Raw genomic sequence first — 14,109 nt, forward strand, 5'->3', positions numbered from 1 at the left:
AGCAATTTGGCCTGGATGGGATGTGCCCTTGAACAGTGCCTCTCGCTGTCCCGGATGGAGAAAGGCCAACTCAGGAACATAAGGAGCCGCCTTGGACTGATGCAGACCGTTGGTCTGTCTTACTCAGTATTGTCTACACTGATTGGCAGCAGCTCTCCAGGGTTTCACCTAGGGCACCCTCCCAGCCCTACCTGGCGATGCTGGGGATTGAAACAGGGACCCTCTGCATGCGAGGCAGAGGGTTAGCCGCTAGGCTATGTCCCTTTCCTTCTGAAACCTCTGGATTTTGTGTGGCAGGAATGTAGGCTGATGGAGTCACATCACGGACATGTGGCCCCCGGAAAGTTGCCCATGTGTCCTAGTCCATAATGATCTTCCCCTTAATGCTTTTATTCCCTCCCCCATTTCTCACCTTGCTCTCCCCAAACCTAACTTCTGATCATTGATAGACTGGACTTCCACAGCTGTGCTGGGTGGGGCCAATGGTGGCTGGAGTCCCAAGCCAGACCGTCTGGGGAGCCTCAAGATGAGGGGAGCTGATTTAGACCCTTCCTCCTTGTCTCAAAGCCCCCTCCCTGCCCATTACTCCCTCCAGCAAGAGAACGAAGGGAAGCAGACAGTGAAGAGAGATGTTCACATCTGTGCTCATTCTGATGATGCTTCTGATGTATGTCAAGACAGGAAACCACCTTCTTTGGGTCCATCTACCTCCGTATTCTTGATTCTGACCAGTAGCAGTTCTCTGGGATTTCTGGTAAAGGTCTTTCCCATCAGCTGATCCTTCTAACTCGGAGTGGGCAATTTTTTATTCTGTTGGGGGATACATTCCCTTTGAGATGATCTGTTGGGGGCCATATACTGGTGATGGGTGGGGGGCAGCCAAAGAGGAATGGGACTTGCCCTTTGTCTTCTTGCTTTCTGCCACCCCCTGTCTCTTTTGATGCTACCCCACTCTTTCTCTCTGCCACCATTTTTCCTCTCTCTCTTTATGCACCCCTCTCCCCATATGAACCAACCCAGACCCTGCATTTGTCATCACCCTTCTGCATGTTCCCCCTCCGCGGGAGGCTCTGAGGGTGGCACTGGTGAATGCTCTCCCCAGGAGGCACACCTGATCATAGGGATGGGGAAGATATTCAATTCAGTTCACATTTCAAGACAGATCAATCAGGTTTGCACTTTCTGAAACAATATGGGAACCGAAACACAGGCATCCTTCTAAATTTGCACTTTTTTGAATTTTGCAATGCAGTTTGCCAACCAAACAATGTTGGGAAAGGGTGCATAAAAACAAATACATGGGTGAAAACAGCATATAAAATGCATTCTGTGACAAGAAATGACTTGCAAAAATGTGTAGAAAAGTGCCTACAAAAATGTATGTATTAGGAGAAAATTGCACTAAAACGCTAAAGAATTTTCAAGCGAATTTTTCAACCAAAAAAATCACAAATTGCTACAGAAATGTGAAGAACCAAATTTAAGGTTTGAAAAATGAGACCTGGCGAGAAACTAAATTGGCACCTACTTCCGTCCATACCTGGCAGTTTCTTTATCCACCTTTGGCCCAGGCAAAGATCTTTTTCACCCAGGCCTTTGGCCCTTGGGGTCCACTGTCTTAGTTTCTTCCGTTTGGGTTTTAAGTTTTTATGTGGTATGTTTTTAAATTTGTGTTCTATTGTAAGTTTCAAAATCTGTTGTAAGAAGACAAATGGTGTGCAATGGTGCCCAAGCTCCCTAAAAGATTGCTCATGTCAATCCAATCTCACGTCCTGTTCTGAGAAAGGTTTCCCATTTCCTGCAAAACGCACCTGACCTTCTCTCTTGGCGCCGAAGCAAAGCATTTGAGAGAAGAGCACCACATGACAAATGGCTTCTTAAGTGGAAAATGATGAGTGCTAAGGGCAAAGAGTTATTCAGGTCCGCTCCAGAGCCCAGGACTGGATCGAATGGGATTTAAGTTACAAGAAGACAGATTTCACCCGGACTTTAGGAGAAAGACCTTAGCAGTAAGAGCTGTTCAGCAACGTAATCAGTTACCTAGAGGGGTGGTGGTCTCTCCCTCTCTGTCGGTCTTCAAGCGTGGGCTTGACCACTCTTCCTCAACCTTGGATTCACAGAAGTTGTTGGACTACGATACCCATCATCCCTGATGGCTGGGGACAATGGGAGTTGTAGTCGAAAAACATCCGGGGACCAAAGGTTAAAGAACACTGGTCTAGACAGGTCATCTGTCTGGAGTTACTGCATGGAGCTGGGGTTGGTGTAGATGACCCATAATGACTACTCCAACTCTTTGATTCAGCTTTTTCTATCATCAGGCAGGTCCTGAGTCCACCGACAGCTCTGTCTGCTCCTTGTGCTAGAGTGAGGAGCATGAAATGGCAGCTGCAACCTTAGGCACACTTCACTGAGGAGTAACTCTCATCGTACTCAACAGGATTGACTGCTGGTAAATATGCATCATCAAATGCCTAAAGGAATTGGTTGTGTGGACGAGTGGTTTTCCCAGTTTAACCTTGAACTCCCAGAGTCGCTCTCTGAGTGTCAAGTTATCATATCTATGCTTGACTCCTTTGGAAATGCAAAAAGGGGAAGCTTTGGGGATCTCCCCATTCCCTAGTTCTGAAGTCTCCAATTCTTCTCTGTTATGGAAGTAAACACAATGTTATTTCAGATTCTGTATCCACTGAAATCATCACCCCAAATTACCACACACACAGAGTCCCTCTGCAGTTTTATTATTAAGGATTGTATCCAGTACTAGTCCAACGAAGAGTAGATCCATTGAAGTGAATGGACATAACTAACTTGTTGTTGTTATGTGCCTTCAAGTCGATTACGACTTATGGCGACCCCATGAATTAGTGACCTCCAATAGCATCTGTCGTGAACCACCCTGTTCAGATCTTGTAAGTTCAGCTCTGTTACTTCCTTTATGGAATCAATCCATCTCTTGTTTGGACTTCCTCTTTTTCTTATAACTAGAGAGCCAGTGTGGTGTAGTGGTTAAGGTGTTGGACTACGACCTAGGAGATCAGGGTTCAAATCCCCACATAGCCATGAAGTGCACTGGGTGACATTGGGCCAGTCACTGCCTCTCAGCCACAGAGGAACACAATGGTAAACCCCCTCTGAATATCACTTACCATGAAAACCCGATTCATAGGGTCACCATAAGTCGGGATTTACTTGAGGGCAGTCCATTTCCATTTTTGGCTTATACATTTGGGAAATCTATACGTCCAGCACACGGCAAGCTTGAAAAATCTTCCAAAGTGCAATAAAAAAACCTGCGTATCAGCTTACAGCAGGAGACCCATGTTTTGGGAGCTGAAGTACACGTTTGGAAATTTAAAAAAAATTCTCCAGCAACACAAAATACTCATTTCATAGAAGAAGAAAAAGCGATGATGCTCATAATCTTCTCCTCAAAAGGGGCAAACTACACACTGCAAAACAACTGAAAATACATACAAAATGGCAGGAAACACCCCCCAAAAAACCACAAAAAGAAAAATGACACCTCGATTTAAAAAAATAGGAGGGCATCAAGAAGAGATTCTGAGGGAACAGTGGTGCCCATAAGCACCATGTTGGGGACCTCAGCCTTGCGTCCATGAGGCTGAAAGAGTATCAAGGCAATGTCTTTCGAATTCAAAAGGAAATTAAAAAGGAAAGGGGTTTGGAAGCACCAGGTCACAAGAACAATGGCATAAAAAAAAGAGCCAAATAACTGGGAAAGAGCAAGGACATGTTTTTTAACCTTCCAAACTGTCAGTTTTTCACATCAAAAACTGAACATCACAAAAATTCTTCCCTGGGCAAGGTAGAATTGTTGCAACCATTCCCCTCATCTCCCAGCGGCTTCCGCTCCTCACTTCTAACTACCTCCCCGAAGAAAGGTCATCTCATCTAGAAAGCATCCTTCGCGGATGTCTGCCTAACGTTCCCTCGACACCCTCCAGAGGAAGTGGGTCCGGTGCTCTTCCAAAGCAGCCAGACCTCTCCGTCTGTCAGCTGTCCCTTAATGTCTCAGCAAACCAACCTTGTCTCGGCAGCTGAGCAATACGCCTACAGACTACGCCGCTGGTGCCACCTCGTGTCTGCTGACAGATATTATCGCTCAGGAGGACAGCCGTTACTAGAACGAAGCTGAAATTTCTCAGAAGGTCATTTTTTTTTTTTTAGAACAGTCCAAATATTTTTCTTGCCATACTTCAAGTGAGCAGCTTGCTCCAAAAAGGTCTCAGGCTGAATGGGGGGGTCATTTCTCCTAGAAACATAGGAAACTTTAAATTGCTTTTTAAAAATGTGTTTTTAAATTTGTATATTTGTTTTTAATGTTTTAAATTGTTGTAAACCACCCAGAGAGCTTCAGCTATGGGGCGGTATACAAATGTAATTAATAATAATAATAATAATAATAATAAACAACTGCTTTAAACAGAGGCAGACCATTGGTCCACCTAGCTCAGTATTGTCCACACTTACTGGCAGACGCTCTCCAAGGGTTATCTCCAATCTTTACTCAAGAGTAGACCCACTGAAATGAACAGACCTATGTTAGCCATCTCTATTCATTTCAATGGAGAGCAATGCCTTCTTATGCCCAGTCTAGGTTCAGTTTTGTTCTGGCTACTCCATTTGCAAGAATTACATCCCTTCCCTTCTGCAAAGCAAATCCCTGCTGGCCGCCTCCAGCTGTCCATCATTTCACACCATCATGGCTCTTTAATCCCCATCATCGACTAATTATGTACCCCGGCTTCATCTTTATCCCTTTCATGTGATTCCCTGCGGGGGACTGGCTTGGGTGGGAGCAGAAACAGCCTTTGTTTGTGTGTCAGTTTTCCTTTGGTGGGGGGCCTTCACCAGTCGCAATGGCCATTTGCCAATGGGGAAACTCGCCACGCCCTGAGATTTGCCTTGCGGAGGCCTTCCTTAAACTTGAGGGATTATTGCTACGCCACTTGGAGTTTTCCGCTCTATTAGTTTCCTTCTAGGATATTATTTCCCTCATTTGTATCCCAGAGGCCAACTCAGTTGGTGCCCCGTGCTGCCGCTGAGGTCCATTTGGTATTCCCTGACTTCACTACTCCCTTGTTGGAGGCCACATTAAGAGCTTTCCAAACGAGGAAGCTGTGTTATGCCGAGTCAGGCCATTCGTCCTTCTAGCTCCATATTGTCTACACAAATCGGCAGCTGCTCTCCAGGATTTCAGGCAGGCAGTCTTTCTCAGACCTACCTGGAGGTACCAGATTGAACCTGGGGCCTTCTGCATGCAAAGCAGATGTTCTGCCGTTGCACTACAACCCTTCCCTAGAAGTGAATTAGTTCTGTCCACAGCGGCCCAGAAATGAATACCCTCCCAGAAACGCCACCCACTCTTTCCCTGTTAGGCCCACGGATCCCATAGAAGATCTTCAACAGCTGGACTGGAGGATGTTTCTGGGTCAAGGAGGGGAACTATTTGACCACGGGGGGAGTTTTAATCATGCAAACATGAAATATCATGGGCTGCGTCCCTATCTGGACAGGGATAGCCTAGCGTCCGTTTTCTGCACTCTGGTAGCCTCTAAATTAGACTACTGCAATGCATTACACTTGGGGCTGCCTTTGAAGACAGTTCAGAAACTTCAACTAGTGCAGAGCATGGCAGCCAGATTGTTGACTGGGAAAAGTCGGCCAGCGCATATAACCCCAACTCTGGTGTTACCAATTAATTTACAGGCTCAATTCAAAGTGCTGGTTTTGACCTAAAAAGCCTTCTGCAGCTCAGGATGTGAATACCTCAAGGGCCGCCCTCTCCTTGTAGGAACTGACCCGACCCTGCGTTCGTCATCTGAGGTCCTTCTTTGAGTGCCCCCTCCACAGGAGGTACTTTCCTTGTGAAGTCCTTCCCTAACAAGGTGGTTGAAATGGTTTTCAAATTAATCAGAATGACACGCCTTTCACTCCCTGAGCAAATTCCTGGGCACTTCTTTCCTTTGAAGATTGTTACCCCACCTTGGATGTGCCAAGCATCATTTTAGGGAGGAGGGCAAAGAACACAGGGAAAAATATGGATTGCAAGGCAAGAAGTCCCAGAAAACTGAGACACTGTCTAATAGCTTTTTTAAAGTGTGGGGGTTGCAGGTGGGCATCCAGCTTCAGAGCTGGCCTTGGAAAATGAGAACTAGGCAACCAAGGATCATCTCCCCGATGCTGCATAAATAAGGAAGTTACTTCAGGCAGCATGAAAATTCAGAAGCAACTTCAAAGGCATTAGAGCTCCCTATCTGTGTCAAACTGAAGCTCTAAGCAGTTGGTGTCGCTCTCCTATTAAAGATGAACTTTTGTACTCTGCTCAACATCTTAAAAAGCATAAAACATACGTTCGTTTGCTTTTCAAGATTTCCCTCGTTCCCTTTGCAAACGATGAGGCTGCCAGGCTAGCTGTGACCAAAGGAGAGCGCAGTGTTGCTGTGCAAAGGAACTTTGCCTTGTTGCCAGGAAATGCAAGGGGCAAATGATAAGGACACAAGGAAAGCCCTGCTAGGCCAGAGCATGGGCCCATTTAGTGCAGGGATGGGGAATCTGTGCCCCCCCCCAAGTTGCAGAGTGCCATCTCTCATCCCCAGCCAGCATGGCCAATAGTCAGAGATGATGGGAGCTGGCATCCAACAACATCTAGAGGGCCACAGGTCCCCCATCCCTAATCTAGCCGAATTAATGTGCCTGCTTTGTAAACATGCACAGCTAGTGATGGGTGCATCTGTGAGTTTTGCTTTCTCTTCATTTCTAATTTTTTCCAGTCTTAAGTTTAGTTTTCCACATTTCCACCTGAGCTTGTAATTTCGTTATAGAAAAAAAAAGTTCTTATGAAAATTCATCAGCATTTTAATACATTTGTATGCAATTTTCCCTAATATACACATTTTGGCAACGGAAAATCCCTAATATAATACTTTTTTGTATGTTATGTTCACTAATATATCAGTTTCTAATTTTTCCACTCGTAAATTCAGTTGTCCATATTTCCACAACAGTCTGCAATTTTTTAAAAAGTTCTCATGAAAATGTATTTGAATTTTCGTGCAAATTTTGCCTAATGTGCACATTTTTGCAAATCACTTTGCCCGGTATAACGCAGTTTGTATGTTGCTTTCACTAACATGCATTTTTATGCCCACTTTGCCCTAGTATATGCCTATTTGTACACATCACGTGGCTTGGAGACCGGCATTGCATAATTTGGAGACGTGCAAATTCTGAAGGATGGCTGTGTTTTGGTTCATGTTTCGGGAGTCTGAATTAGGTTTGCCTTTAAATGCAAACTGAACTGAATATCTTCCCTAACCCTAGTTGTGGCTGACCAAAAAAGCATTGTGTGTGTGTATTTATTTGCATGCTTTCTGGTGTGAAACTGGAAGAAAAAAGTGTGTCTGAGGGGAGGGAGAGATAGACAGGGGACCTGAGTGGGAAGGGGCAGGGATGAACAATCTCACTGCAGTTTCTGCTCATGCCTGCTTGTTTCCATCGAGGCCTCATCAGCATGCAGAGCAACAGTCGGTTCCTTCCCTCTGATCGGTTTACAGCGAGCAGTTGTCAAACACTTCTCTAATCCCAGGTATAATAAACCTTTCCCATCTCCCTGATTCCTCTCTCCGTTGGACAAGCTTGCTGTGAGCTGAGGAAACTTTGTGCATGCAGATGGCATTTACCTGTTCCAAACCACAACAAAGCAAAATGCATTTCCCTCAGCCTGTTAGTCTGGCTTTTTAGGAGGATGCCATCATTGTGGAATCACTGCCCGTGACTGAAAGACTGAAAGAACTGGGCATTAGCCTGGAGAAGAGAAGACTGAGGGGAGATATGATAGCACTCTTCAAGTACATGAAAGGTTGTCACATAGAGGAGGGCCGGGATCTCTTCTCGATCATCCCAGAGTGCAGGACACGGAATAATGGGCTCAAGTTGCAGGAAGGCAAATTTTGACTGAACATCAGGAAAAACTTCCTAACTGTTAGAGCCATACGACAATGGAACCAATGACCTAGAGAGGTAGTGGGCTCTCCAACACTGGAGACATTCAAGAGGCAGCTGGACAGCCATCTGTCAGGAATGGTTTGATTTGGATTCCTGCATTGAGCAGGGGGTTGGACTTGATGGCCTTACAGGCCCCTTCCAACTCTACTATTCTATGATTCTATGATGCAACTCCATAGACATGATGTGAAGGGGTGGGTGGAAATGCAACCACCTTCTCCAAGGCAGCATAATCCTGACATTGTCTTGGGATAGCAACTGGGCCACTGTGCACGGGAAGCGGCCTCATAGTGAGTTAGACCATTGGTCCTCCTAGCTCAGTATAGCCTGCACCAACTGGCAGCAGCTCTCTAGGGTTTCAGCAAGGGAGTCTTATCCCAGCCCTATGGATTGAACCTGGCACCTTCTGCATACAAGATGTGCATTTGTTTAAAGGGATATTTGCTGAGACCTTCCATGAGTGCCATAGCAGGTACTAGTTAACTGCAACTCCCATCAGCCCTGCCCATTGGCCATGCTAGCTGAGGCTGATGGGATGTGGAGTCCAACAACATCTTGAGAGGCACAGGTTTCCCATTCCTGGCTACTTCTCTGAGCTCCAAGTGCTAGCATTTTACCCTAGGATCTCAACTGTGTGTGGTTACTTCTGGAACTTCAACTTCTCTAAGGGAGTCAGCAGAGGTATTCCTTTAAGTCAGGAGAAGTAAAGGGAGGACTGCAGCTCAGTGGCAGAGCATCTGACTTGCAAACAGACAGTCCCAGGTTCAGTCCCTGGCATCTCCAGGGAGGGCTGGGAGAGACTCCCTGCCTGAAACCATCTTTACCATTCAATACACATGACAGCCTGATCTGATGACAATCATTGAAGGTCAGATCTTGAGTCCTCCCAGGTAGTGTGGGGAAATCATAGAATAGTAGAGTTGAAAGGGGCCTGTAAGGCCAGTGAGTCCAACCTCTGCTCAGTGCAGGAATCCATATTAAAACATACCTGGCAGGTGTGTAGTGGGCTCCTTTAAAGATTATGTATGTAGCATGCGAGTCTATGTATCTAGAGTGCTTTGAAGTTGACCCCCATTACGAGTTGTAATGAAATGTGATTTTAAAAGACAAGCCGATTACGTACCCATTCTTCCCCTCTAGGAAATCTGGGCATACGACAGACGTCAACAAGTCTGAGTTATAGTCAACAATGGAAGAGACCGGAAAATAATACCTTATAGGGATTCTCCGGATGTCTAGTTAGTTACCTTAACTAAATTCTGATATAGATCTTAACCAGCTGTGAGAATGTCTGGGAAACTGTCTGTGAGAAATGCTTGTGAGAACGGAAAGGTGATGCCATTTCAGATCAAATGATCTAGTTGAGAAACTATAAAACGTCTGCAGTTCTTCATCAGTCCTGAGGGACTGGTCAAATGCTGCTGCCAGTTTGCCTGCCTGCTGAGTCTTATTCTGAGGTTTATGTGAGCCCCTGAGGGTGAGATTTAAATTGTCATTCTTTTCTATCTATGTGTTAAGATATCTAGACTGTATAAGAATATATTGTATTACCTAGTAACCTTTGGTTTTGTATTATTAGTTCTGATTTATTAGGAGAAACTCACACTAAAATACTGGAGAAGTTTCATGAGGATGTTTTAATTATCAAAATCACAAATTACTAACAGAACTGAATTAAGATTGGGAAAATGAGAAACAGAGGGAATCGAAATGGACAGATCTTTCCATCCCTAACCAGGAGAGCTGGTGTGAACATTTGAATCTGACAGCAAGGAGTTAACATTTGCATTCTCGCCATACCCGGGAATTGCACCTACAGAGTGTGCACAGCGCCTGTCAAAATGTTTTCACCCCCCTCATTAATGTGTGACTTTGTAATCTGCTATTTTGAGACTGAAATGACTTGCTTTGTAGCATATCCCACCGGGGAACTTTATACCACAGTGGGTAGGGCAGGTGGGGAGAGGCGAGGAGGAGGAGGAGGTAAGTACAAGGAAATCTGCAGAGGAGAGAAACTCACATGAAAGACAATCACCTTGCCCTCTCCCTTTCCCTCCCCACCTCCCTCGTCAGTCTGTTAGGAGGCCAGCAGCATGGGCTGTGAATCCTTAATCAGGAGCCCTAAACGTGCATGCTTTGGAAATTCAGTCCATCCAGCCTAGGTGGCCCTGAGCCTGCAAGTCCTCACAATTACATGCCTGGCAATAAGGTCATCAGTGGCTACTAGCCCCAATGGCTATGTTCTCCCTCCACTGTCCGAGGCAGAATGCCTGTGAACACCAGTTGCTGGGAATCACAACTAGGGGAGAGCATTGCTTCACTCAGGTTCTGCTGGAATATATTTATTTGATTTGATTTTTAACAAAATGTATATAGCGCATGAGATCTTTTGTCCTTATTCCTTGCAGGGGAAATCACTGGCAGGAAGTGGGTCACAGGAACAGCTGGAAGTCAGCCTTGGCTGGAGATGATTGCCCCGTGCTCCCTGATGGGCTCTGTGCTTCCCTCCAAATGACCTTGGCGGCTTGATCGATAACGGAGTTGCATTTCACTTCTCACGTTGGGTCGATTTGGAAGGCATCGCATTGTTATTTAGGAAGCCCTGATTGCCTTGGCGGCAGGCTGCTGGGCCCTTCAAAGGCACTGCAGGCCATGCTTTGTCTTCCCCATTCCACTTCAGGGGAAGAAGAGGTATAATTTGAGATGCTTAACAACCAGGTTTGGATTGAGCAGGGGGACTCCGAGAATGGAAATGTCTAAGCTGTCAGGCATGGGGTGCTGCAGCCTTTTACTAGGAGCTCTGGTACTGCAGCAGTAACAATGTGTCATGGATATTTGAAAAGAAATAGCCTTTGAACTCTTGTTTAAGAATTCTCATTTGCTGTGATTCTGAACCTTGTACAATTCTGGATATGTAAATAGCCAGTCTTACTACGGTTAGCCAATAAAGTATCCATAGACGGAAGAGAATTCATTCTCATTCCATCTCATTTTCTTTTCTTTTTTTATATCTGCCTTCTTCACTTCGTTTTCAGCTGAGCAATCTTCCTGACAGCGACAGAACGTTAGCAGAGGCTGGTCCATTGGGGTAAAATGGGGCACTTCCCTTACCAACCTCAGTCTGCACACAGCCAGGGCTGGCCCTCATCTCCCCCACATGCGTGGACACACACACTTCAATATGCCTAGTTGCACCACCTTGCACATTAGAGCTAGGATGTGGAAGAAATTTGGTACCGAATTTTCCATTAATTCGCTTATTCTCAGTGAGCGAGGATCAGATTTTAATGCAGTGAATTTACACAGCTATTTTTCAAACAAGACTTTTAAAATAGAAAATCTGCTTCTAAAACATTGGTTGTAAGAATGATAATTTGTCAATATTTCCTTTAAAACTATCAATATTTCCTTAAAACTATCAATATTTTTAAATATTGATATTTCCTTCAAAAATCATATTTCCTTTAAAAATATTGATATGTATATCCACTCCTGGTGGTGCCCTTCCATCAATTCCTTTAAATTTCAGCTTTACAACCATACTCCCCCCAGAACCCAAAGACTTTGGTTTCCCGGAAGCTGCCCGGCAGGTCATGGGAATAACTCCACCAGACTGCTAGTCGGCAACGTTTATGGTCAGAACTACAACCGTATCTGATAGTCTTTGAACCTCCAACTTTCATTCTTGATTAATGAAAACATTCTTGGCAAATGCTTTCGCTCTGGTTCATCTTGCACCAGTCCAAGAATTTCACCTCTAGCGGCACAATACGAATGCCCCTGGCCGTCCCTCTAAATCATGGCCCCAGTTCCGAAAACCAACAAAACAGAACCAAAGACCTATTCCATTATTCCTAGCTGGAGTATTCCAGCAACCGGACTGCCTTGAACACTCTAATGTTTTCAAAGTAAACGCTTTGGACCCCCGGGACACTCAGTTAAGAGCATCGAGGGAGCACCAAGAGGCAGGGGCTGGGACAGGCGGTAGCTCACCTGGCAGCGGACTGCCAGCCCGATCCCAAGATCCAACTATGAGCTTTTTAACTGCAGCAACTTTAATATACGCTATTGGAGCTGGAATTACCATGGCTGCTGGCACCAGACTTGCCCTCCAATGGATCCTCGTTAACCGATTTAAAGGATACTCATTCCAATTGTACTTCAAGTCGATTCCAACTTATGGCGACTCTCTGAATAGGGTTTTCATGAGGCTGAGAGGCAGTGACTGGCCCAAGGTCACCCAGTGAGCTTCATGGCTATGTGGGGATTCGAACCCTGGTCTCCCAGGTCGTAGTCCAACACCTTAACCACTACACCACACTGGCAATTACAGGGCCTCTGCAACAGAGAAACCTGCTGGGCTACTCAGACTAATTCCTTTCCTAAATTAAGAAGCGAGCTTCTTTCTTCTCTGGATGGACCAATCTGCATATATCAGGATATGGTCGAGAGTAATCCGGTTGCTATGGGAACTCTTTCAGGAGACCGCCATCCCTCATCATCCTGGAGCCAAGAAGAGACTTGTGTTGCTGGTTAGTCTGAAGTGAAGCTGAGATGTGGAGCTGTAAAGACACACCAAGAGGCCTGTTCTATGTTGCTGAATCCCAAAGCCACGGCTTTGGAGGACTCCCCTAGAAACCTGATGGGGAAGCAAGATCTGTTGGACTGCTAATGCTGAGAACCCCTCCATCTTACGCTCAGGTTGTATATATGCGCAAATAAAACCATATATTCTAAGACACCATAGCCTCCCCGACCTTCATTCCAAGAAGAACAAACCGCGGGTAAGTGCAGGAACCCCTGGAAGTCTCACACTGCTTGGCGACTGGGGTGTGCATAGCCATATTTTCGCTATGATTGGCATGGGCATGGGGAGCCCAGTGACCTTACAGACGTTGTTGAACTACAACTCCCATCAGCCCCAGCAAGCATAGCCAATGGCCAAGGGTGGTAGGAGTCGTAGTTAAGCAGCAGCTGGAAGGCTGAACATTCCCCACACCTGCACTAAAGCAATCCACTTAAAACATTATAAGAAAGAGCCCTTGATAAAATGTGCAATAAAACAATCCGATTGAAATGAAACAAAAACAGGAGGCTAAGGTTGAGAGGATGCCTTCATCTGCTCTGTGCAGTCTAAGCAGCACCACATCACTTTAAATAGCCCTGGGCTTCCCCCAAAGAATCCTGGGGACTGGAGTGTAAAGGCACCAAGCATTGTTAGGGGACCCCTATTCCCCCTTACAAAGGTACCATTTTTAGAGTAGTTTAACAATCCATCCCTCTTCTCAGAAAACCCTGAACAAACTCTGTACAGTAGCTCTGTGAGGGGGATAGGAGGGTCTCCTCCTCGCAACTCTCAGCACCCTGAACAAACTACACTTCCCAGGATTCTTTGGGAGAAGCCGGGACTGTTTAAAGGGGCATGATAATGCTTTAAATGTACAGTATAGCGCTGCTAAGGCCATTAAGGGAATTGATGAACGGCTTCCCTGGGCTGAACCGGAAACACACACACCCCACAACCAGTTGAGGGAAGATGGGGCACCTCTACTGTTTTTTATCTCTATGTTGCCCTGCCTGGATTTCCCTTCAGCGCCCTGCCCAGGAGGAAGGACGGCCTCTGCTGATTGGCCGAGCCTGTCCAGGAGGAGCGGGGCGCCGGGTGGGATTTCCCCGGCTTGCCATTTTATATATTTTTGCAAGCAGCTGCCTGCTTATTTTTTCTTTTTGCATCTCCTTTTATTGCAATTGGTGGCTCTTTGGAGCAGAGACTCCTTTGCCTTTCCTCTGCTGCTTTCCCAGCACAGAGGTAAGTCCCCGGAGGGTTGGGGCTTTTGGTTCCTATAAACAGCGTTCAGTTTTATCCTTCAGACAGCTGGGGGGAGAAAATTGTGTCAAAAAATAACTAGGAGATTCTGTGTATAATGGAATGTTGACATCTCACAAGCGACTCGCAGGCGCAGCAGACAAACAGCCGCCACCATCCAGCTGATTGTCCCCAGATTCTAGCACTCGAGATAGACTGCCTCTGATTGTGGAGGCTCCAAGAATCCAACTGGCCCAGTAATCTGTTTCCAA

The sequence above is a fragment of the Rhineura floridana genome, chromosome 18, assembly GCF_030035675.1.
Source record: "Rhineura floridana isolate rRhiFlo1 chromosome 18, rRhiFlo1.hap2, whole genome shotgun sequence".
Classification (NCBI taxonomy): Eukaryota; Metazoa; Chordata; class Lepidosauria; order Squamata; family Rhineuridae; genus Rhineura; species Rhineura floridana.